General features: G+C 45.8%; 1 long non-coding RNA gene across 1 annotated transcript; it reads left to right on the top strand.

The window, feature by feature from the left end:
* The first annotated feature begins 3,971 nt into the window (after positions 1–3,971).
* Positions 3,972–25,296, top strand: LOC143821290 (uncharacterized). Its single transcript, XR_013225761.1, has 3 exons — positions 3,972–4,041; positions 11,425–11,484; positions 25,092–25,296. It is a non-coding gene; the product is annotated as an uncharacterized LOC143821290 (long non-coding RNA).
* Positions 25,297–25,526: the final 230 nt, after the last annotated feature.

Raw genomic sequence — 25,526 nt, 5'->3', positions numbered from 1 at the left:
TCTCAATTCCGGGCTTTGACTTTTATACTTCAGTGCTTGTATAAAGTTAAGGGAATATATAACACTTAAGAGCCAGCTTGGTGTAGTGGTTGGGAGCATGGACTTCTAATCTGGTGAGCTGGGTATTGATCCCCCACTCCTCCTCCACATGCAACCAGATGGGGGACCTTGGGCTCACCACAGCACTGATAAACCAATTCTGACTGAGCACTAATATCAGGGCACTCTCAGTCTCACCTATCTCACAGGGCGTCGGTTGTGGGGAGAAGAAAGGGACAGTGATTGTAAGCCACTTTCAGACACCTTTTGGTAGAGAACAGTGGCATATAAGAACCAATGCCAATTTCCAAGACATTTACAAAGAAAAGGGAGCTGACCAGTTGCCTCTTCACTGGGAATTCAATTCTGCAACTGACCTCAAGCCAGGCACCGCCTTGCCAGTTAAGCATCTCTATGTGTTAGTGGAACCTGAGCGCCAGGCTCTGCAGAACTTCCTTAAAAAGAACCTGGAGAGGGGATTCATTAGGCTCTCCACTGCACCTACCTCTGTACCATTCATGTTCATAAAAAAGACTGGTGGCGAGCTCCAGTTATGTTCTGACTCAAATCACAGTTAAAGACTGGTATCCGTTGCCATTAATTTCCTAACTTATAGAACGGGACAAAGGAGCTCAGATCTTTTCGAAATTGGACCTTCATGGGGCCTACAACTTAATCAAAATAAGAGCTGGAGACGAGAGATATAACGTGTTCGGAACCCACTAATGGCAATATGAATATCGGGTAATGCCCTTTGGGTTATGCAATACACCCATGATCTTCAGGTCTTTATTAATCACATGTATCATCACTATCTCAACCAGTTCATCATTTTTTTTATTTAGTTCAGGGGTCCTCAACCCCTGGTCCGTGGCCCGATACCGGGCCGCAAAGGCCATGGTACCGGGCCGCCAGCGGCCGCGCCTGCCTCCCCCCCGCAGCGAGAGGGGGGGAAGAGGCATGCACAGCCGCCGGCATGCCGGCAACACAAAAGCGCACGTGCGGAGCTGCAGCGCATGCGTGTTTGCGCCCCCTGGCGCAAACGTGCACATGCGGCAGCTCTGCGCATGCGCGTTAGTGCCACCTAGTGGCGAAAACGCGCATGCACGGCAACTGCACATGCGCGTTCACATGCAGCTACGCCGGCCGGGCCGCCAGCTCTCTTCCACCCTTGGAGGCGGTCCCCGACTGCAAGAAGGTTGGAGACCGCTAATTTAGTTGACATTCCTATATATTCCTGCAGTGTCCATGATCATGTCCAGCAAGTTTGCTTGGTGTTGCAACACCTGCAAGAAAATGGACTATATGCCAAACTCCCAAAGAGCGCTTTCCATCAGCACACGATGGATTTTCTCAGCCACCTGCTTACTTCCCAAGAAATTCTGAGGGATCCGGAACAAAAGTTTCAGCCATGCTTCAACGGGAGCCACCCTGGTCTCACAAGCAGTAGCAAAGGTTTCTGGGATTCACCAACTATTACTGAAACTTTGTGCCTCAGTATGCCCAGTTAGCCCAGCCACTCACCCACCTCCTCAGTCCTAAAAGACCCTTTCAATGGGATGCTGCAGCTGCTGACACCTTCCACACACTCAAGCAATGGTTTACGATAGGCCCATGCCTGACCCATCCCGACCCAAACTGGTGAGTCCTAGTTGAAACAAATGCCTCCAGCACTGCCATCAGTGCAACACTATCTCAACCTGGTACAGGATTGGATCTTCTGCATTCCTGTGCATTCTATTCGCAACAACTTGCTACACCATCATGGAGCAGTACCTACGCTGCTACGTGGCTTATCAGCAGGATAACTGGGTTGACCTGCTCCCCCTGGTGGAATTCACCCACAGCAATTCCCAGCATGCCTCCACCCAGACCACTCCTTTTTATACTACCTATGGCTACCACCTGGGGGACCTTCCAGATCCCCTGGTTATACCATCTACACCAACTGCAGCTAACTAATAGGAAGAGCTTCATGCTCAGCAACATGTTCCCAAGGAAACACTTCAGGAAGCCCAACAGCATTATAAGACCAAGGCAGACACACACCAACAAGAAGGTATTGCTCTCCCTGTGGGCAGCAAGATTTGGCTATCCACATGGTACTATTCGACATCCCATCCATCAAAGAAATTCATGGTACCTTTTGAGGTGGTACAACAAGTGAACCCTTTGGCCTACCGGCTACGCCTAGCCTATTTCCTTCTGATCTACCAAGTCTTCCACCACTCTCTGCTTCAACCCACTGACCGCAGCAGTCCAGGTCCAGATCCACCTGCCCTTGTTTGGGTTGATGAGGAGGAGGAATACCTTGTGCATCACATCCTAGACTCTCACTTGTGACATGGTACTTTGTAGTCTCTCATGAACTGAGAAGGCCAGAGGACTAGTCTTGGGAACCAGCTGCGGATGTCCACACCTCTGAATTGGTCGCCAATTTCCACCATCAGTCCCCCACCAAGCCAGGGCCTGACCCCACAGCAGGGTCCTGAGGGGTATCATGCCCATACCAGATGCACCACCAGGGGACACTGGCCCAAAGGCACCACTTGACCTGCTCCCAGAGCAGCCAGGAGATGCAGCCTTGGACTTGCCCAATGATGAGCAGCTTGGGCCCAGCCAGGCTAAGACATGGTCCTTTGAGCCCATTTACATCAAGCCCTGAGACGAGACCCTACCAAGCCCTGGGGATTCACCAGAGCAGCAGCAGCAAGAGCTGCTCCTGGGAACCATGGGAATTTGCCAGAGCAGCAGTATTGGCGAAGGCAAGCTACCCTGATAGCTGTCAGAAGATTGGCATGTTGGGCAGCTTGCTTTGAGTGTAGATGGGGTCCAGCTGCAGTTCCTTCCTCTGATGAGGATTAGTTCCAGCTGTAGGCTCTCTGGCTGAGAGCTGGCTATTTCAGCAGAGGCTTGAGGCAAGACTCTTTGTGGGGTCAATGCATGTGTTACCTTGCCTGGTTCCTGAGACTCCTCTTCCCATGTAGCAAAGCTCTGTTCCTGTGGCTCTCAGTTCTTCAACCCCAGCTTGACTGACGTTCCTTTCTGGCTTTTCAGCCCTGGCTTGACTGATGACCGTCCTTCGACTCACTGACCTTCAGTGCCTGCCTTCAATTCTGCCTCCGGTTTGTGTTTGAACTCTGACTCTCTCGGACTGGATTCTGAACGACCCCCTGCTCCACCCCACTCCCTGATCATACTGGTGCTGCCTGGCAGGGCAACAAACACTTTTCAAAAGTATTTACTGGTGTTTTCTCTCAAATTTCTCCCCAATGTCTCCTTCTCACTTTAAGAAGCAAATTGCCAAGCAATCAGATTATCCCCTCCAAAAAAGTATGTGTGGGCTGATCGTTAACTCTTTCTTGCATGAGTGCTTCTTGCATTACTTAAAGAGGACTTGTACCTTTTAGGCCGCTCTGGAAAGAAAAGGGTCTGCTGCTTCTGGAAGCTAACCAATCAGCAGAGGCCACAATGTCCTTGCTAGAGGCAGCTGTTGGGGTGGGGACAATAATTCTGAAATAGGCAAAAGCATCTGCACCTCAAAACTTCAATGACCATTGGTTCCAATGGTGAAGGGAAAAGGATTCTCTGTTCTTGTCTCTCCTCCCCCACCATTGGAAGCAATGGAGGCTGGAGAGGGGCACCCTCTTTTGGGGCACATAGAATTGGAACACTTGGTCCAAACATGTTGGAATTTGGGGGTTCTTTTGAGGAGAGGCTCCTGCAGCTATGCTGCAAGTTTGATGCCTTTACCTGCAAACCCTTGCCCCACCCCCAGACCATGGAACACACAAAAAAGGAAAGTTGGCGTCCCTTTAAACTGCCTGATCTTCACATGGCTAAATGGCACCTGAAATGTGGTTTGGCTATTTGGTCAGGGCTGAGCATGACTCATACTTGAGTACTTTTCAGACTACCCAGCACATGCCTAGTCTCAAGTAAGCAGCTTCCATTTAAATCCTTGTGGTTCAATACTTTGAATGAAAGAGAACACACACAAAGGTATGTAGGAAAAGTTTTTTAAAAGGACGTTTTGAAATGGACCAAATTGCACACACACTGAGCCACAGCCAAGTTTGCATGGGCAGTTCTCCTTGGCAAGAGCTCTTAGATAGTTTTGTTCAAACTGGACTGCCTAGCAGAATCCAAGCTGAGCATGTGCAGAGAACACTCCCCACAGGACTGGCTCATTGGCAGGATATGCTGGGCACTCCAACTTGGTGTAGCACTTAAAGAACCTCTAATCTGGAGAGCATGGTTTGATTCCCCACTCCTCCTCCACATGCAGTCAGCTAGGTGACCTTGGGCTCCTTACCTATTTTCACAGAGCACAGATACATGTGACTACTTGGTGGTGATTATTCTCCTCTTTTTTTAACCAGTTCAGGAGACAGAGTGGTTAAGCAGAGGAATAATGGGGGAGACCACTTTTCGACTCAGCATTCCTTCCCATTTCTTGTCTTCAGTGGCTAAAGAGCCAGCTTGGTGTAGTGGTTAAGAATGGTGGCCTGTATTCTGGAAAGCTGGGTTTGATTCCCTACTTCTCCTAGGCAACCAGCTGGGCATTAGAGCTGATCTCCCAGAGCAGTTCTGTCAGAGCTTGTTCAGCTTCACCTCCCTCACAGGGTGCCTGTTAGAATCGTAGTATCAAAGAGTTGGAAGGTACCTCCAGGGTCATCTAGTCCAACCCCCTGCACAATGCAGGAAAGGTTGATGGAATAGGAAGGGTAGGAAATTGTAAGCCACTTTGAGACTCCTTCAGCTTATGAAAATCAGGGTACAAATCCCAACCTCTCTGTGTTTAGGCTGCCCAGAAGAGCTCCAGGATTGGTTCCTTGGTCGGCTATGCTCGGCAGTCCAGTTTAAACCAGGCTGCCCAGAAGAGCTTCAGCAGTGCCTTTAGGGAGAACTATTTCTGCAGGATCAGCTCCTGAACACACCCATAAATCACCACTGCGGAAAATACTCCTGCCTGTATGCAGTCTTTCCCTGTGACTAATTTCCCCCCAGCGAAGTTTATTGATAAACTCATATTATTAAACTCATCCTGCTTATTAAAAAATCCCACAAGTTTATATGATGGGGAAAGTAAGCACTGATGACAGGGAGAGGATGGCAGAAGGTTCAGAGTGGGAGTTACAATGGTAGGCAGTGGAGGTGTGTCCTCTGAGAAGCTAAAAATGGAGGAGGGAACCTGTATGCTTTTGAATTACCTTTGCCTTGGGAGGGAAATCAAGGGGTTAAAGTGCCACAAAAGCACCCAATAAACATAGGGAAGCAGCGACCAGAAAGTGAACTGAGCACTGAAAATCAATGCAAAACGAAATTAAAAAACGGTGGAAATACACAGTGAAAGCTCAGGAAAACACCCATGCATAAAATGTCATTGCCTACTCAGAATATCCATGGCTATCCAAAATCTCAGTCAAAGATCTTCCACATCACCTTCTGCCAGATTTTTTAACTGGAGATACTGGGGATTGAACCAGGGACCTTCTGCACACCAAGAAATTGCTCTACAACTTCTTAACCAGCTCTTCTTTTTATGATCTTTTGAAATAAGGCTCCCTTTGTGGAATTACTCTTTTCAAGTAATGAAAGAATAATTCAATAAGAACATAAAATTATCTTTCCCAAATCTTTAGCTTTGTGTTTTTGGGGAAAGGGTATATTTTTACTGTTAGGAATTAATAACAATCACAAGGCAAGATTTCCTTTGACAAACTAGCCTATTTCTACCAAGATTAATCATGGCTCCCGTTTAAAAAATGATCATCCCGGTGCTTTCTGTCAGCTATCAAAAGAGCCCCAGGCTCTCGTAATACCAGACATTCTTGCCACGAGCGGTGAGGCGATTTTGACGCTTGAATGAAGGCATATAAAGCACAGGCTTGAAAGATTACGGGAGCATACGAAGAAACGCCCCCCCCCCCAATCTCCATACTGATGATGCATGAATAGGAGAACAGTGATAGCACAAAGGGGAAAAAATTACAGAAAGGGAGATAAATCATAATATATTGCTAGATTTAAGGGATAAAAATTAACCTGCCACAAATACGTTTCAGCCGACGACTTCCATGCAGGATGGGCTGCTGGAGAAATATCATGCAAAGATCCATCCTTCAGGGAGCTCGCTGGAACAGAACGTCAGAGGTCAAGTCACATTTTTCAAACTTCAAAAGGGAACGGCATGACTCAGAGGATTAATAACAGGCTAGGAAGCTTAAGGGGTGGTAGGGCCGAGGGGAGACACGCTCCTGCTTCCGGCCCTGTTCGGCCAGGGCAGCAACATGGTAGGCCAAACGCGGTGAGTCTTTTGCACGCAATCTGCTGTCCTCCATTGCGGCTGCTGAGTCAGAGTTATGATGGGTGGGCCAGATGGAAATATGATTCAGACAAATAAAAATTCTTCTTCCCTGAAGTCAGGGAATGCCAGTTTTCAAATGGGACCTGGGGATTACCCGGAATTACAGTTCTTCTCCTGACTACAGAGATCAGTTCCCCTGGAGAACATGGATGCTGGCCATTTGCACAATGGGTTAGGTGAAAAAAAGGCCTAAGCTAAGTGTGAACTAGCTACACTCAAAGTACCTTGTCATGTATGTACATGAGACAGATTTCTAAAAGAAGAAGAGTTGGATTTTATACCCAGCTTTTTGTTACCTGAAGGAGTCTCAAAGTAGCTTACAATGGCCTTCCCTTCCTCTCCTCACAACAGACACCCTGGGAGGTAGGTGAGGCTGGGAGAGCTTCTGTGAGAACAGTACTATCAGGGCTGTGACAAGCCAAGGTCACCCAGCCAGCTACATGTGGAGGAGCAGGGAATCTGACCCCGCTCGCCACATTAGAAGCCACTGTTCTTAACCACTACATCACATCAGTCAAGAGAAGCATGTGTATTCATTTTTTTCCCCCTTGAATGCATTCATTCAAGTACACACAAAGGAATGGATCACAGGATTTCTTTCTCTTCCCTTGATGGTCAAACTTTCTAGAAATTAATGATGTCATAACTGACAAAAATGTGTATTTCATTGGTTCAGTTACTAGGGCTCCTGGTAACTGAAACCTTTGGGCTACCGTTCTCACATTTTTTAGTTGGTTCCCCTTCTTCGGATGTGCCATGTTGTAGTGGTAAAGAGCTGCAGCTTCTAATATGGCAAGCGGCTCTGATTTCCTGCTCCTCCACATGCAGCCAGCTGGGTGACCTTGGGCTAGTCACAGTCCTGATAGTGCTATTAGTGCTGAGAGCCAGCTTGGTGTAGTGGTTAGGAGTGCAGACTTCTAATTTGGTGAGCCAGGTTTGATTCCCCGCTCCCCCACATGCAACCAGCTGGGTGACCTTGGGCCAGTCACAGCACTGATAAAGCTGTTCTGACTGAGCAGTGATATCTGGGCTCTCTCAAACTCACCTACCTCACAGGGTGCCTGTTGTGGGGAGTGGAAAGGGAAGGCGAATGGAAGCCACTTTGAGACTCCTTCGGGTAGAGAAAAGCAGCATATAAGAACCAACTCACCAAAATGGCGAGATTTGCCCCCCTGTAGAAAACAGCGGCATTACTTCTGAGCCCTACTGGATGTCTGGAATGTGCCATAATTTATTTATTTAATTTTTTTTAAACCCTCCTTTTTCCCAGTGGGGACTCAAAGTAGCTTTCATTGCCTTCCTCTCCTCCCTTTTATCCTAACAACAACCCTGTGAGGTAACTTAGGTTGACTGTCCCATGGGATGAGTGTGGATTTGAACCATGGTCTGGTCCCTGCTGGTTGCCAGGCTGAGTCTTGACAGCCTTAGGCTGACGCAGCCAGGTGAGATAGGCAGGGGGTGCAGCATCAGCCAAGCCCTTGGTTGTTTGGGTGACATTTGGGAGGAGAAGGCATTTACAGACTGGTTTGGAGGCACAGTCTGAGGTAAATCAACAGTGGTCATGCTGGCCAAGTTGGGAGTCAGGTTGGGTTTGCCACAATGCTGGCTCCTGTTACAGGGCTACTAACAAGAATTTAAAGAAAGTATATTTTTACTGATATTTTAATCCAGTAGATTGATCAAGAATAATACCTTGGTTTAATTGATACACTAAGGCAGGCTTACTCAACTAGGGTTTTCTGAAACCCTGGGGTTTCTTGATGGCCATGGAAGGGTTTCCTGAACGGGTGGGAGTTCATTAATTTTGATATATTGTTTAAATTTGTTAAACATTTATTGAGTGATAGGACCATTTATGGCCATGTCAACCTGCCCCCCCCAGTGGCCAATGATGGAGCTAGGAGGGGTGGAAAGAGGAGTGGCTCCCAGTGGGCGTGTCCACAATTCTGCTTCCCAGCCATAATCTGCATTATCTGCCACTTCTGGGGTTTCTCAAAGCCTGAGAAATGTCTCAGGGGTTTCTCAACAGTAAAAAAAGTTGAGACAGGGTCTTACCTCTTCATTTGGAGATACAAAGACAATATTCAGCGCACCCCTAGAATACATGATAAGCTTTATTAACTTGTTTCTATTGAGATTTTAGAAGCACGTACAAAGAAAATATTTTTGCTTTCTTGAAAAAAAAATCCAATTCAATAATAGGCTTGAGTTATTCGAACAGTTACCATGCACAATATATCTGAATGAACTGGAAACTCAACAGGGAAAGGCTGAGAGCCATCTTGGCGTAGGGATTAGAGTGGTGGCTTCTAATCGGGAGAACTGGGTTTAATCCCCTAATCCTCCGCATGCAGCCTTGGGCCATAAATAATTATCTCAGAGCTCTCTCAACCCTATCCACTTCACTGGGTGTCTGTTGTGGGGAGAAGAAGGGAAGGCGATTGTGAGCTGCTCTGAGACTCAAGAGACCTACTGGGTGACCTTGGGCCAGTCACAATTCTCTCGGGACTCCCTCAGCCCCCCCAGCCTCAAAAGATGTCTTTTGTGAGGAGAGGAAGGGTAGGCAATTGTAAGCCACTTTGAGGCTCTTTTGGGACGTAAAAAGCAGAGCACAAATAAATAGCTTTTTCTCCTCCTCCTCCTCTACTGTGGAAGGTAGGAAGCACGTATGATTTTGTTTGCAGGGTAAGGCAGATGTAGGATATTTACTACCGATAAATCCAGGAAGAGACGGAAAAAAAAAACATGACTCCAAATCATGTGACAAGAAGCCAGTCTCCTTTAGATTCATAGGGACGATGAACTGATTAAACGTGACTCAGACCATTCTTTCAGAAAGAGAACACGCCAGATGTCTCTTTATTACCGTGTACAAAGCGGCCCTCACAGCACAACAATCCATCAGGGGTTCGAAACCAACGCCACAGAAATGACACTGGGACATTTTTACAGAAAGGCCCACGTTCTCACAACTTTTTGTACATTTTTACACTTGACAAATAGCCGTTTGACGCCAGTTTTGTTCAAATCCACTGCTTTGTGGAGCTTAGGGCCCCTATTCAAGCCTCCACCCAAGGTGGCCCATAACCAGCTGTTTCTTTTTCTTCTCTCCCTTTGTTGCCCTTTGACAGGGACTTGGTATTTTTTCCCCCTTGTCATGTATCTGAACATCTGAAAAAGAAATGGTTTTCACGAATTTGACAACAAAAATCACACAGAGTGCTAAAAATAGGCCTCTAGCTCCAGGAGAAGTCAAGGAGTAACTATTTGTGTCACCAAATTCCCATTCTCTGTTTTTACTGTTTTCCTAATATCAGATTTCACGCTTACAACCAAATGGGAGACGATGCATCAATATGCATGGGAGTGTAGGGAGTGTTTAAAATCAACATTGCAGCGGTGAGGATCTGAGGACAAATCCTTCTGCCGTTCATATATTAAGCATGTTCTCTTATTTCAAAAAATTCTAAGTGACTGGACTGTTTAAAAAATCTCCTCAGAAGCAATCCTCAGGAGACCACCGTCTATGCCGGCCTTTCTTAATGTTTTTAGCGTTGAGAAACTCCTGAAATGTTCTTCAGGCTTCAAGAAACCCCTGTGAGGGAGGTGAGGCTGAGAGAGCCCTGATATAACTGAAGAAGAAGAGTTGGTTCTTATATGCTGCTTTTCTCTACCTGAAGGAGTCTCAAGGCGGCTTACATTTGCCATCCCTTTCCTCTCCCCACAACAGACACCCTGTGAGGGAGGTGAGGCTGAGAGAGCCCTGATATCACTGCTCAGTCAGAACAGCTTTATCAGTGCTGTGATGAGCCCAAGGTCACCCAGTTGGTTGCATGTGGGGGAACAGGGAATCAAATCCGGCTCGCCAGATTAGAAGTCCACACTCCTAACCACTACCCCAAGCTGGCTACATATATTCCTCCCCCTTCCACTGAAGAATGTAAACCAGGCAAAAAGATTCCTTTCCAAGCCCCCAAAATTCCTGCTTAGGCCCATCCGAGAACCAGCTAATCCCACAGTATTCAAAATGGGTGAGTGGATATGCCTCTTGATGGTGTTTTAGGACTGTACTGTTGTTTTTGCTACAACATAGTAAGACAGCTACATAGAATCATAGAGTTAGAAGAGGTCATACAGGCCATATAGTCCAACCTCCTGCTCAATGCAGGGTCAGCCTAAAGCACTCATGATAAGCATCTGGCCAGCTACTGAGGAGGAGTTCACCATCTCCTTAGGCAGCCCATTCCACTGCTGAACCTCTCTGACTATGAGATTTTTGACTTGATATCTAGTTGGTACCGTCCTACATGTAGTTTAAACCCATTACTGCTGGTCCTATCCTTTGCTGCCAACAGGAACCACTCCCTGTCCTCCTCCAAGTTGACAAAGAGAGCCATCATGTCCCCTCACAACCTCCTCATCTCCAGGCTGAACATTCCCAAGTCCCTCAGCCTTTCCCCAGAGGGCTTGGTCCTCATGCCCCGTACATCCTCCATTTCCCCCGCACCCTCTCAATTTTGTCTGTGACCTTTTTGAAGGGAGGCCTCCAGAACTGCACTCAGGACTCCAGGTGGAGTCTGACTAATGTGGTTTACAGCAGAACCATGACATCTCTGTGAGTTTTAAAATAAAACCCCATATTGTATGCCTAAAGCAAACTGGCATTGTTTGATGTTTTTTTTTTTCCTGGGCTCTTTCTTACTACTGTTCCACTTAACAAGACCCAAACATCAAAAACAATATGGAGTGTGTGCATAAATCCTTTGAGAGGGCAGGGGGACCTATGTGGCATGGCTTTGATTGCTCTCATATGTGGATGTTTTTCATTCAGGCATAAAAATAGCAGCCAGGGCTATGAAATTTCCACTGAGTCTGTTGCCTGTCTTTGTCATACCCAGCCACAAAGCCTGACAAACAGTTTCCCAATGCCTTGCCTAACCCCCCTGTACCTGATGTACATTTTACTGGGCAATTTTAACAAATACACACAAATACCTTATTCATTCACATTAAAGGACTCCAGGGGAACTGGACCCATGACCTGAGCTACTTGGATGGAATTCATAAGACAACAGGTACACAATATCCCAGCTGCAAAGATGGGAAAACAAAGAGTTTTGTCGTTTTGACTTGCCCCTTTTTCCACTTCACAAATGTACAATCTCATGAGCTGGAACACTATTTCTTTTTATGGATACACGAACCTATACATTTGGGACCTTAAGGGGTTCTGAGACCTTAAGGGTTGAGGAGGGTGGTATAATGGCCACTAATTGGGAGAACCCACATCTCCATGTGCAGCCAGCTGGGTGACCTTGAGTCAGCCACAGTTCTGTCAGTGCTCTCTCAACCCTACCTACCTCACAGGACATCTGTTGTGGGGAGAAGAAGGAAAGGCGATCGTAAGCTGCTTTGGTACTTCTTTGGGTAGCGAAAAGTGGGGGACAAGAATAATCTCTTCTTCTTCATTTGTTTCTGTGCTCTTCTTCCAAAAATCTTCATTTACAGTAGTACATTGATTCTTTTATGCTTGGCTTTCCACGGAGATTTTTTAAATCATCTGGTTTGTAGATGTCTTTTTAACAGATTAAGGTGTGTTCCTTTTACTTCCCAGATATGTGAATAGGCCACTCTACATGGGAAACTAGAAGGAGGAATATTTACTGGCAAAGACATATTAGGAACAGAAGAGCTTGCTGTGTTACTGGAAAGATAGACTTGGAGCCCTTTACTAAAGTATATGGAACTGTGTCTGGAATAGTCTCAGCAGCTTTTAGACTATAGGTTATGAGATCAAATCAGTCTTTGCCAAAGAATACTGTGATCTATCCTATTTTTCCCTCTATATTTTACGTAGGTTTAAGAGGCTGTTATTCTTTGTTCAAGACCAAAGCACTACCAATGCTTAATAAGGATGAACCTCTACTTATGATGTTTTATATGCCATTAAAGGTTTTGAATTTTGAATTTGAATTTTGAAGATGAACCTCTGAAGACTTAGAGGAGGGGGAGAGGTCATCACTAGGTTTTTCAGACTATATAAATTTTCCCTTTTCTATTTTCTATTCATATTTGTTATATAGCAGGAATTTGTTTTGGAAATTTATATTGGTTCATTTTGTTTTGTTTTATAGCGAATTTAATGTATTATGAAATATACCGAAATAAAAGAAATTTGAGCTCAAAAAAGCAGTTTATCACTGATTGGTCAGGGCATCAGTTCAAAGACTGCCACTCATGCAGGAAAAGATAGATAAACAAGCAGACTCGAGCTCCACTTGCCCCTCCCCTGGCTTGCTCTGGCTGTATCGTCGGGAGTCAAAAGACAGGAAATAAAGCACTCTCCATCCTTGTGCTCCTTCAATGCTGGCTGGAGCATCACCCAACCTCCCCCCCCCCCATCAGGCAGGAAGGAGACAGAAAATTGGAACAATGCAAATGCAGGAAGGGCAACATATTTTAAATTGGGGAAAAGAAAGGGGTTAGATATGGGTTCAAATTGACCAAAATTCAGCATATTTAGTGGAGAAAAATGTGAGTGCAGAACCAGCCCAGGAATCCTGAATCTTGCTTAATCCAAATTTTAGTACTCATGCTGATCAAAATAATAATAATAATTGCACACCCCTAATCCCCATTTACTTTGGAGCTGTGTCTACAGTTCTACTTTACATAAGGATTTTTTACATGTATCACCTAAAGACCTTTATTGAAGATCTCCTCACTGCTTCCATAGAGGTTTGATCATGACTCTTTCAAACACTCACTAAACCAGGACCTTCTATTTAAACATCAAAGTGCAACAGTTTGGCTGATCTGTTTCAACATTTTGATTCATAGTCCAGTCACATCACTAGCAAAATAGGCCACCAACTCTGACATTCTGAGGTATCCATGAAATGTAGAAGTACAAAAGACATAAAGAAACATTCCAGATGTATGCAAGCTTTAATTAGTAGTGTCTACTGAACATCTGCCAAAGATTCCACAAGTATACTTCATGGAAAGAAATCTACTAGCAAAAACAGCTGTACCAATTCACACAAAAAAAGAGGGCAGGAAACATCATTATGTTGAAATTGCCTCTGCCTTTAAGGTGTGATGATCCCTCAATCATTAGATATCACTGATGCCATCGGGGGGGGGGGGAGTTCAAGTATTGAACTTGTACTGCTCTTGAATTACATCTTCATGGACACAAACTGATTAACACTTCACAATTTGAAGCAAGCAGACATTTGAGTGAATTGCACCTGTCTGTCATGGTCATTTGAAGCATTTGAGTGACATTTGATTTTATTATTGACATTATCTTTTATATGAAGAAACTGTGGACTGTGTTTGATCTAATGATTGTTTTTGTATTATTTTGGATCCTGGCCCATGAAAGAATTTATAAAGGTTTCATAAATTGTAGTTCAGGGGCAGAGCATGCATTTTGTATGCAGAAGATCCCAGCATCTCCAGTTTAAAAAATTGGGTGGTAGGTGACATTAAAGACATCCATTAGAGACCTGGGATATGGTCAAAGGAGACAAGACTGAACTTGACAGACCAATGGTCCATCATTTAAATCGGAAAGCTGTGGTGGTTCAAATGGCTCCGAGCCACTTAAACCAAACAGCTGAGCAGCGAGAAGCTCCCAGCTGCTCAGCTGTTTCTCACAAAGATCAAAAAGGTGTCACAAGGCACCACAAATTATGGTAGTGCATTGCTCACAAACTTTGATTCAAGAACCCCAAACTGACCAAAATTCATGATGAACTCTGTAGCTGGTTCGTGCAAATCCCTAGTCCTATCTCAATAAAAAGTTATGAAAGGGATCACCATCTATCTTGCTTCCTGCACGCTTCATGATGAAAACAGGCAATTGTAAGCCACTTTGAAACTCCTTTGGGTAGAGAAAAGCAGCATATAAGAACCAACTCTCCGCACTCCTAACCACTAACCACTAAACCAAACTGGCTCTCTTCAGGTGTAGGGCTGTGAAGGCTGTGGTGAGAAGTATCAGTGTTCAGCAGGGCCTGTAAGACAGAACTCGTCCACCAGACATTTGGTTGAGGCCAGGCTAGGAAGATCCTGTCCCTCCGTCTATAGCCCCCTAGGCTAGATACAGCCAGTGAACATCCTCCAGGGCAAAAGTAGCTGTTGTGGTAGGGTTGAAGAAATGGCATGGGGGAACACTGTAGAAGATTGTTGTGTTAGATTTTTTGCTGCCATTGTGGGTTTATGTAGTAGGGTTTTATGTGGTTTTAATGTTTTTAATGTTTTTATGTAAACCACTATGAGCCGGCCGGGCCAAGAGTGGTGATCAATATAGATATAGATATAGATATAAAAAATTTAAAAGAAGAGGACATGTAAGCTCACAAATTACATAGCTGTGGTATGACTACATGACAGACAGTTTATTATTTAATGATCTCATACTTTTGCTTTGCTGTGTTTGGCATTATATCCTTCACATATCCACCTCAAAGGGTGTGGGTGGCAAGTGTGTAAGGAACACATGGGTTCTTTACTCCTCCTTGCTTAATTACAGAAACTCCACTCAGTCCAAGTGTGGGGAACGCACTCATTAACAGGAAATGGCAGCAGGAAAAGTAGACCTGTTACTTATTTGTTGACTTAATTTATATCCTGAAATAAACTCAATGATAACACAAATGTAAAGGAACACTCTTTGAACTGACGGCCTGGCCAATCAGCAACAGACTGCTTCACTATGTCAGTGTTGGAGGTGCTGGGGAGGAAATTAATCCAGCAAAATGCAGAACATCTAAATACTGTGGCTCTCAGAGCTGTTTCCTCAAATGTAGCGAGTTATATCCACTCCTGGATATCGCGGGGGAAAGGTAGGGTCACCACGGATCAATCATAGACATTACATAGGGGAAATTTAAAGCACTAAATATCAAAATGGAAATAGAATACTTTGTATATTACTTTCTTTAATTCAGGATCACTGGAGTCAAAAAGCCCAGTGCAGATTCACCCCTGGGTTTAAGATTGATGGTTTGAGTCATCTTGCAAATCAGCATCAAAGTTGAATGTAAAACTTGTCATTATCTTTAGTAAGCAGAACACACAACTATGATCGTTTGTATGAGTTTATTCAACTATTTTTGGTTGGCAATCCTGATATTTTTATACTAGGAAAAAAGCCCATTGTATAAAAAATACAATGGGCGCTAGCAGGCGGGGGCAGCGTGAGGGAGGGAAGCATACCTGAAAGAGGAGGTATTTTCGAGGGCGGGCGGTAGCGGCGGTGCGGCGTCCTTGTCTCGGTGGCGGCCCGGGAAAGGAGTGGAGAAGGGAGACCGTGGCTTCGTGCGGCGGCTCCCTGGCGGCCTGGTGCTATGCGTGGCGGCGGCTCCTCAGCAGGTTCTTGTTGTCGGCGGCCATTTTTGAGTTCTAGCGGGCCAGTGCGGGGCTCCCTTTGCCGGCGGCCTGATGCGTCGGGAGGTGCTTCACACCTCCCGACGCATCAGGCTGCCAGCAAAGGGAGCAACTGCGAGCCGCGCAACTGCGAGCCTTCACTCAAAATGGTGAGTGAAGTCTCTTTATTATATTGGGAAATCTTAATTCTAAGCAAAAATACTACAGGGGAAATAATCCATGGACGAGTTGTTCTCCTTTAAGCCAGCAGTCCGCAAGCTTCCGCTTGCTGCGGACCGCTGCGGCATAGTGAGGGGAGAGGGCGGCCCGGGGGCCCATGGACACGCGGCAGCCCCAGTGCAAACATGCGTGCGCAGCAGTCCGCGCATGCACGTTTGCGCCGCCATGGCGGCGGCCGCGGCTTCTCCTCCCGGCACCTCCGGGCCGCGAGCAAATCGGCCGCTAAAGCTTCTCACTTCGGGGGGGGAGGGAAGAACGAGCCGCGGCCTGGCGCCGAGGCCTTTTGCATCCTTTTAATCTTGGTGTAAACTGCATGGAGCTTTTATTCCAACCCCAGATTAATTCAGTCCCTGCCCTCTACACAGAATGCAATTTCCGTTTGGATTTGGGGCGATTTAAAATTTCTTTCTGCAGCAAGAAGGATTGATCCGGAGTGACCCTACCCTTATTGTGTGATATCTTAGAGTGCTTTTAACCCTCAATATTTAAAGGCTGTTTTGAATCTGGGCTCTCCTCCGTGGTAAAGAGCCTGTGATTGGCCACAGGTGGTCATGGGAAAAACCTGCCTTAAAGGAGAAGCCCCTAATTCCTCTCAACCTCTGTCGGTCCTGGATTTTTTCTCCCTTCTCTGCCTTTTTCTATCCTCTCCCACCCACCCCGCTCCAAGAAAAGAAAGAGGCTCACTTTAAACTCTGTGGTAAAGCCATAGATTTTCTGGGGATTCCTAGAGCTACCTACGTCACTTCTAGGTTTTCCCCCAAAGTGATGTAGTAGTGCACAGAATGTTGCAACTCCTCCCCACCAATCCCGCAAACTTCTTACCGGTTGCCGGGCGTGGCAACCATAATTATTGACTCATTATGTATATTACTAATGACATAATGATAGAAGCCCAAGTTGTGTCTTTGCCATTGACTGGCTGGTTCAACCACAGATCTATAGCTGTAACGAAGCACTCAGGAAAAAAAACCAAGACCAGTACTAGATCCTAATTTCTTTGTCCGTATCCTAATGGGCTGCCTTGTCCCACGATGTCCCATCCAGGATTCTGCCATGTCCCTCACAAGGGAGCTCACAAATCTTTGGGTGGGCTCTGGGCCAATGACTGGAGAGTGTCATGGCTTCGTTAGAATCCCTCTCACACACTTTGGACGCCGCATCCCCCCGTCACCCAATCTGTAGACAATGCATAATTACATGCTGTTTCTGTTTCTTGTTTTCCCTTTCAAGCTGCTAAAGTGCAAGGGAAGATGAAATAGATTCATCACTGTCCTGGTATTAATTTTCCACACGAGTAACTCCTGGCGGTTGTCACAGAGACTTTACTGATCGCCAATTGCCGGGGAGGTGTCCGAATGACAACCCATTAACGCCGGGGCCTTGGCACAGAGAGATTTTGCCTGATGCCTGCAGGAAACTACAGTCACTGAAAAAGGAGGCCATTTGTTCAAGCGCTGACATACACCAGATAGAGCTTCATCACTTCTTTATAAGCAGGGATATTTTTTTTTGTCTGGGCGAGCCTTCTTTCAACACTCAGCACCTTGCCTGATCTCCGTTGCCATAGACCTGCCCGCTTTCTTTCTGTTTGGATCAAAGACCAAGCCAAAAATCAGTCTGCAGGAAACCTGGGTTGTTTTTGTTAGTTCACCAGCCTTTTTCAACCTTTTGACCATTAGAGGAGCCCTGAAATAATTTTTCAAACTTCAAGGAGCTCTGGAAGACCCACAGACCCCTATCACAACCCCAGAAGAGACATCAGGGCTTTTTCGGCCCTGGCCCCAACCTGGTGGAATAAGCTCCCAGAAGAGCTAATGGCTCTGTTATAGGTGCCAGCTTTCCACAGGGCCTGCAGGACGGAGCTCTTCCGCCAGGCCTATGGTTGAGGCCAGGGCGGTGTCCTGGTGTTACCATCAGAGGATCTCTTAATAATAAGAAGAAGAGTTGGTTCTTATATGCTGCTTTTCCCTACCCAAAGGAGGCTCAAAGCAGCTTACAGTCGCCTTCCCATTCCTCTCCCCACAACAGACACCCTGTGGGGTAGGTGAGGCTGAGAGAGCCCTGATATCACTGCCCGGTCAGAACAGTTTTATCAGTGCCATGGCGAGCCCAAGGTCACCCAGCTGGTTGCATGTGGAGGAGCGCAGAATCGAACCCAGCATGCCACATTAGAAGTCCGCACTCCTAACCACTACACCAAACTGGCTCTCCTAAAAGTAGCTTAGGATCCTAGCTCCCAATGAGAAAGAACTATTGACCCACTTGCTGAACGGTATTTTTATTGTTTGCCATCTTGTTTAGGTATTAGGGGGTATTTTAGGGGTTTTATTATGTTTTTATTGATTTTGTAAAGCACTGCAAGACATTCAAGAGCAGCAGTATTCAAATATAATAAATAAATAAAATAAATCAGTACCCTGCGCCCTTAGACCTCCTTGTGCTCCCTCCTCCCGGCTGTACTATTACTATGGCAGTTTTGCCTCATGTAGGCTAAATAGAAGAGAAGAAATTGAGAAGAGAGCCCCCCCCCCTCATACCACACCATTTTATAGCTCCCACAGACCTCTTGCAGACCTTCAGAGCTCCTGTGGATCCTCAGGGGTCCACCAAGCCCGGATTGGAAATCCCTGACAAAATTTTCAAGGCAAGAAATATTCAGAGCTGGTTTGCCATTGCTTGCCTCCGTGTCATGACCCTAGTGTTCGTTGATGGTCTCCGAACCAAATACTAGCCGGGGCCAACCCTGCTTAGCTTCTGAAATCATATGAGATCAGGCAAGCCTGGGCTATCCAGGGATGAATCTGGACTCATTACTCATTTGGATACCTCCAGGCATCCGATGCTACAGATTATTTTTCCCCCTTGCTAAAAGCTTTGATATTCCCAGAGAATCTGGAGTTTCATTACGTTTTAATTATGCCAGTATTGAGTTCTCCGGGGTCCTGTAGAACTACTGTGGGGCTGTTCTCCGGTTTGCCACTATTAATTCATTTTTAATGTAGCAGGAAGCAAAACCTGGCGCCGAATGTGAGATGGTGTGAACAGCAGATTGCACGACTGTGCGCTCACATTAAATATAGTGATAACTCAAAATGTAAGCTGTGTAGAATTCTACTTGACCCCAAAACACACATTCACCTCCACTGGACGAAACACTAGTGTGCTTTTTTATTCGTAATTTTCTAGCATTTTTGACAGTGCTCTGACAAAGATGCTAATTTCAAGGGAATTCAATAAATATTTTAGGTCTCTTCCCTACAGTTGCCAACTCTAGGCTGGAAAGTTTTAGGAGATTTTGGGATGGAGCCTGGGGAGGGTGGAGTTTAAGGTTGAGTTTAAGGAGGGGAAGGATTTCAGTGGGGTACATTGCCAAAGAGTTCACCTTCCAAAGCTGCCATCTCCTCCAGGGGAACTGATCTCCTTAGTCTGGAGATAAATTATAATTCCAGGAGATCTCCAGGCCCCACCTGGAAGTTGGCGAGCCCTCTCTTATCTAAATCTTCAGAAGAAGGAGAAGAGTTGGCTTTTATACTCCACTTCACTACCAGATGTTGTCTCAAAGCAGCTAATAATCGCCTTCCCCTCCTCTCCCCCCTACAGACACACTGGGAGGCAGGTGGAGCTGCGACAGCTCTGACAGAATGGCTCTGTGAGAACAAGACTGTGACTAGTCCAAGGACACCCAGGACTGTGACTAGCCCACACTGCATGTGGAGGACTGAGACTAGCCCAGGGTCACCTGGCAGGAGTGGGGGATCAAACCCAGCCTTCCAGGACTGTGACTAGCCCAAGGTCACCTGGCTGGCTGCATCTGGAGGAATGGGGAATCAAACTCAGTTCTCCAGATTAGAAGCCACCACTGGGTGACCTTGGGCTACTCACAGTCCTGGAGAGCTGGGTTTGATTCTCTACTCTTACTAAATGACCTTGGGCTAGTCCACCATCCTCTTGGAGCTTTCTCAACCCCACCAACCTCACAGGGTGTCTGTTGTGGGGAGAGGAAGCTTATGAGATTGTAAGCCATTTTGAGACTCGTTTGGGTAGTAAGAATTGGGGTACAAAAATCTTCTCTTCTGTTGTTGTTGGTATTACTATTACTATTGCTGTTGCTATTGCTATTGCTATTACTATTACTATTACTATTACTATTACTATTACTATTACTATTACTATTACTATTACTATTACTATTTAAATTTCTAGCCCACCACTCCCGCAAGGCTCGCGGCAGGTTACAAAAGTGCATAAAATCCCCCCAAAAATCACCCCTAAAAAATTCCAAAAACTATATCAGAATGCACAGCAAACCATACATAAAATCCAAGATATACCGTGGCAAAAAAGCAATACTAAATCCACCCATTATCACCTCCGGGGGAGACAGAGGGGATGCAGATCTTACTCCACCAATAGGGTAAAGGTAAAGGTAAAGGTAAAGGTATCCCCTGTGCAAGCACCGGGTCATGTCTGACCCTTGGGGTGACGCCCTCTAGCGTTTTCATGGCAGACTCAATGCGGGGTGGTTTGCCAGTGCCTTCCCCAATAGAGTAACCCAGGAGTTAAAAGCATGGCTCCCCCTTCCCCTTCCTGTGGCTAGAGTCTTCCCAGTGGCTTCCTGTGGAAGCAGCAGCTGGCCAAGAGGTATCAAGAGGGAGATCGTCCTTCCTTCTCCGTGCTGTGGCCACCATCCCAATTTCAGTACCTTCAATGAGTGGCCAGAGAATAAAGCTTGGCACAAACATTTGTTTAGGCATTTAGAGCAATATTAAAAGGGCCGTGCCAAGTCCTGGGGGGCTCCAGGCAGATTTTCAATCAGATGTAGGGAGTTAAAATTACCACACACAGAAAACAGGAGAGAGAGATGGATAATGCTTGGCTCTCTGCCAGGACCACAGTTAGATGAGAGATGAAACTGAAGAATGCTGATCCATTACTGGGGAATGAGCCTGGAGCTGTTATGGTCACGGGTGAAGGATTGTAGTGGCTGTCGGCTAGAGACCCTGCTGGGAAGAGACCTCTCCAAAGAGGAACAAGCCCGACTCCCTTTTGTTCTTCAAAGTATTTAGGCCGGCGCAACATCACCAATCAGAACCGTCTCCCTGGAGCCTGACCTAATCTGCAGGCCATTTGCAAAGAGACCTGGACCCATTCTGCACACATTGGATAATGCACTTTCAAAGTGCTTTTGCAGCTGGGTTTTCCTGTGTGGAACAGGATAATCTACTTCTAAAGTGCATTATCCAACGTGCACAGAATAGGCCCTGGTAAGAACTCCCAAGGTGTGCAATAGAAGGTTAAAAGCTTTGTAGGAGGAAGGAGAGACAAGGAGAGAAGGGAAAGTTCACTAACCGCCTCGCACAGTTTAGGTTGGGATAGGTGGACCTCTGAGCCTCCTTCTTTTCTGCCCAGGGTCACTCAGCGAGGCCATGGTGGACAGGGGAGGGGTTTGCTGGGAAAGCAGTACCTGGCTACCATACATTTTGCGTTTTCCCAAAATACTGTAGGGATGCAGCTGACGTCATGTCCCCATCCCCAGTCTTTCTGCTTGCAAACCCTACTTGGATCCTAGATTTGTTGGGAGACAGGAGGGCTTAAAAGTATTTGAAACAAATAAACAAATGCATAAATACAGCTGCACACCTCCACTTGGTCCTGTGAAGGGGATTCTGTTTGCTAGCTCTCTTATGGCACACCTGCCTTCTTCAAATGAATGTGGTAGCATCATCATGATGTCATTATGTCAACAAGGTCCAGGCGATGCTCTGGTCTTTAGACAAAAACTCTATGGTAGAAATCAATTTTTACCATAGAGTTATTGCCCAAATGCCAGAGCATCCCGTTGACATCTCAGGATGATAACATCACTTCTTAAACATGCTGGAAGTTGTAAGTGATATAGATTGGGCCCCATTCCAGTTATGTTCCCACATCCCCCAACAGTCGCCAGGAAGGACCTGACAACCCAAATGCCTTCATTCCAAGGGACAGCAGAAGGTAGGGAGGTGTTTCATGCACCATAGGTTAGGTTAGGTTTAGGGATCTAAGATTTTACTATAGAGTCTTCATTGATTCCTAGAGCTACCCTATGCCATTTCTGGATTTTGATTTTTTTTTTTTGCCCCTTCTGGTCCTTGGCCCTCACAGACCTCATTTACTCTGTGCCCTCATGAAAGTTGATGCAAGGAGTTTGACAATGAGCATATTTTATATCCTTATGTCTTGGATGTGCAACCTCTCTGTCCCACAGGGTGAGCCAGTTTGGTGTAGCAGTTAGGAGTGCGGACTTCTAATCTGGTGAGCCAGGTTTGATTCTGTGCTCCCCCACATGCAACCAGCTGGGTGACCTTGGGCTCACCACGGCACTGATAAAGCTGTTCTGACCGAGCAGTGATATCAGCGCTCTCTCAGCCTCACCTCCCTCACAGGGTGTCTGTTCTGGGGAGAGGAAAGGGAAGGCGAATGTAAACCACTTTGAGACTCCTTAACGTCGAGAAAAGCAGCATATAAGAACCAACTCTTCTTCTTCTTCTTCTTCTTCTTCTTCTTCTTCTTCTTCTTCTTCTTCTTCTATGCTTTGTGGTCTATATTTACCGACTCCCTTGAAAGCAGGCATAAGCGACCCAACCAATGGAGAATGTTACCTTAAACATGCTTTTCTTGTGAGGCTCTGGGGGCAGACATTGAATTGCATTATGTTCTAAATATTTGCTTGCCCCTTTTAAAACAGGCACAGAGTAGAGTGATGGAATGTGGAATATTACCTTAAACATATAAGCTGGCTTTCGGTCGGACCCTCGCAGTCTTGAAAGCAGATACTTGCAGCAGGGGTGGCCAAATTGCGGCTCTCCAGATAGTAATTGTAGTCCATGGACATCTGGAGAGCCGCAGGTTGGCCCCCTCTGCTCTACAGTGTTGCCATTTTCTATTTTTCCTGGCCCCAACCATTGACAATGGCCTTAAAGAGCTGAAGGAAAGCAAGCTCATTTCAAGAGAACTGTGAAATAAGTCACGGCTCAGCAAGCCAACACTTCATTATTCGTGAACTTCTACCTCCTCACTCTCCCTTTTGCTCTGGCTTCCTTGAAGGACGGGACCGTAACGTTACCGTTCCTTGTCTGTAACCCAAATTGATTAAAGTGAAGACAAGCTGAAAATATTGGAATGAGTAATTTTCATGAATCTCAAACTTGGATTGCCAAGTTAGCTTTTTCATCTATTTTGAGTTGCCAAATGCTTTATAAAAGGGTTTGTTTTAATAAAAGGGTTTATTTAGCCCTGCATGTGGTGTAAAGATTAAAGCATGGCCTAAGGTCATGGTGTTCATTTGGCTGAATTTATTCTCTGTGAATTTCTGCACAAATATACATAAGCCACCCAGTTTCGGCAGCTCTTATAAGTAGACCTACTAGTCCCCTGGTCAGGCCGCACACCCAGCTCCCATTGTTTGCCACCTAGGTTTGCCAGCCCCCAGCCATTAATTAGTTGGGGGCAGGGGATGTACCAGGAGCAAAAGGGAGCCCTGGGCTATGCCACTGGCGATGTGGCAGCATCGCTTCTGGAATGTATTGGAAGTGATGCCACTATGTCAATAACAACCAGGTGATGATCTAGTCTTTCAGTAAAAACTCTATGGTAGAAATCACTTCTTACCATAGAGTTTTTGCCCAAATGCCAGAGCATCCCCTTGACAGTCCAGGATGATAATATCACTTCTGGTACATGCTGGAAGTTGCAAGCAATGTGAACTGTGCCTTCCTTCTGTTCCTGTTAAGTTCCCACATCCCCCACCAGTTGCCAGGAAGGAGCTAGTCACCCTATGCTGTCATTCCAAGTGGCAGCAGAAGGGGAGGAAGATATGTTTCATGCACCATAGGTTAGATGTGAGTGTCCTGCATAGTGCAGGGGGTTGGACTAGATGACCCAGGAGGTCCCTTCCAACTCTATGATTTTATGATTAAGAATCTATGGTTTTACCATAGAGTTTCGATTGATTCCTAGAACTACCCTATGCTATTTCTGGATTTCCTCCAGAAGTGATGTAATGGTACACATGATATGTTTCCCCCCCCCCCCCATGTCCTCAGCCTCAAACTCCTAGCAGTAGTTATGAGCAGCAATCTTACTTTCAAGGTTGCCCTGACTGGTGCTATGCTTTAGCAACTACTGCTACCCATAGTATAGTGGGATGGGAGGAACCAACAGAATTTTTATTGGGCCTTTGTTCTAAGGCTGCTTTCCACCAGAGAATTTCTCCTTGAATGGAAAGCAGGAAGTCACCACATAAACCAGGAAATCACCTGTCACTTTACTTCTTCCTCTTCTCCCTCACTGGCCTATTATGCATGGATATTTTCCTTTGCTTTAACCATATATGTCCGTTGGAACTTCTTTTTCATTCTGCATTTTCCCTTTCTTTCTTGATGTTTGCCAGTAAAGTTTTCTTTTTCATTCTGCACTGATTTTCCTCCCTTCAGCACTCATTTCACTTTCTAATCATTGTTTCCCCATGTTTTCTGAGAGTGGTTTTGTGGCAGTTTCCCCCATTGCTTTGCTTCTAAGCTGTAGGTAATTCAGGAGCATACAGATTCCCACATATTTTCCCCTGTGTCCTTCTTCTTCTTCTTCTTCTTCTTCTTCTTCTTCTTCTTCTTCTTCTTCTTCTTCTTCTTCTTCTTCTTCTTCTTCTTCTTCTTCTTCTTCTTCTTCTTCTTCGCCTCTCAGAGGCCATTCCACCACTCACCCACTCTACAACTTCTACCATTTTCACCCCTTCATTGGGGTACAAGCTCCACTGTTGCTTACTTTTTCCATCTTTTAAATGTTGGGGTTTTTTAACAAGCGGGTTGAGTCTAACGATATGAGTTTATCATTAACCTTCGATCGCTGGAGGGAAAAAAATCATTGGCAGGGAAAGTTTTAAAATTTTGGCTAGAGGTAGCATGTGGGTGTGCGGTTAAAAGTTTTAAAAGATGAAGGTCAGTTATTGATGTTTCAAAAGGCAGCTTTGTGATTGCCTTCCACTCGCTTGATCAGGCTGAAAACTTTCATGTTCCAATTTTCCCAGGGCATGACGACCCAGCTCCAGCTGAAGCACACAGGGACTTTCAACTTCCGCATCCCAGCACCGAGCCTCCTCCTGCTCCTCTGGCAAATTTGCAAGCCTGCTGCAGCTCTGGAAAGTCACTAGCAAGACTGCTGAAGCTTTCCCTATAAATATTTCCCCCCTGCGATCCAATGCCCATGATAAACTGATATCGCTAGACTTATCCCACTTGCAAAAAAAATAAAACTTTAAATGATGAAAGACGATTTAATTAATTTATTATGATTTTATTTTTAACAGTAGAGCTTGTGCACTGTTTATGGGGGGGGGCACCAAACTAGAGAGCCAGTTTGGTGTAGTGGTTAGGTGTGCGGTCTTCTAATCTGGCAAGCCGGGTTCGATTCTGCTCTCCCCCACATGCAGCCAGCTGGGTGACCTTGGGCTCAACACAGCACT

This window comes from Paroedura picta, chromosome 1 (assembly GCF_049243985.1).
Source record: "Paroedura picta isolate Pp20150507F chromosome 1, Ppicta_v3.0, whole genome shotgun sequence".
Taxonomy (NCBI): Eukaryota; Metazoa; Chordata; class Lepidosauria; order Squamata; family Gekkonidae; genus Paroedura; species Paroedura picta.
This window is presented reverse-complemented; position numbering and strand designations above follow the sequence as displayed.